This window comes from Puntigrus tetrazona, chromosome 8, assembly GCF_018831695.1.
Source record: "Puntigrus tetrazona isolate hp1 chromosome 8, ASM1883169v1, whole genome shotgun sequence".
NCBI classification, from domain to species: Eukaryota; Metazoa; Chordata; class Actinopteri; order Cypriniformes; family Cyprinidae; genus Puntigrus; species Puntigrus tetrazona.
Genome location: NC_056706.1, coordinates 22624229 through 22624846, shown reverse-complemented (window position 1 = coordinate 22624846; position 618 = coordinate 22624229). Strand labels below are relative to the sequence as shown.

Below are 618 nucleotides of genomic sequence, written 5' to 3'. Positions count from 1 at the left end.
GAAACACTCGCCCACAAAAGTGCATATGCATAAAAAAAAAAAAAAAATCCTTAAATCTCAGAACCCGTAATCGCTCGACAGCGGTATCCCTCGAGGTCAGAGCGTCCCGCCGGGCCGTGCGTCCATTTAAAGCCAATCTGTTGACCGAAGTCACCTGAGGAATTAACAGCATCAAACGCGCGCTATATTTGACTTCATTTTAACTTAGGCGAGATTTAAACATTAAAGAAATAAGGCAGAAATCACGGATGTGACAGTAGTGCGCTACAGCGGCCACGTGAAGGCCTGAAATTCATTTTGAAATATGAAATTACGTCAGACAGCTGCTTCCTGTGGACGCGCTTGAGAAAGCCAGTGTTATTATTTCACTCGTTGATAACCGCAATTTGACGTCGCATAAGTTTAGAATAGAGCTTTATTTTCTTTAAGCAAAGGTGTTACATTTTGCAAAGACGGCGGAGCAAGTAGTATTGAAGATGAATTAAAAGGAGTTGTGGGTTTAGATCTAAATGCTTTTAAAATTATTAAGAGATCTCGTATATGTCAGCAAGACCGTAGGAATGCAGTGTTTAAACATTTCTATCCATATTAGACCTCATTCATGAAACAAACGGAGAA

General features: G+C 40.3%; 1 pseudogene; it reads right to left on the bottom strand.

Annotated features, from left to right (window-relative positions):
* Positions 1–618, bottom strand: part of LOC122350035 — a 4397-nt pseudogene that overhangs the window by 931 nt on the left and 2848 nt on the right.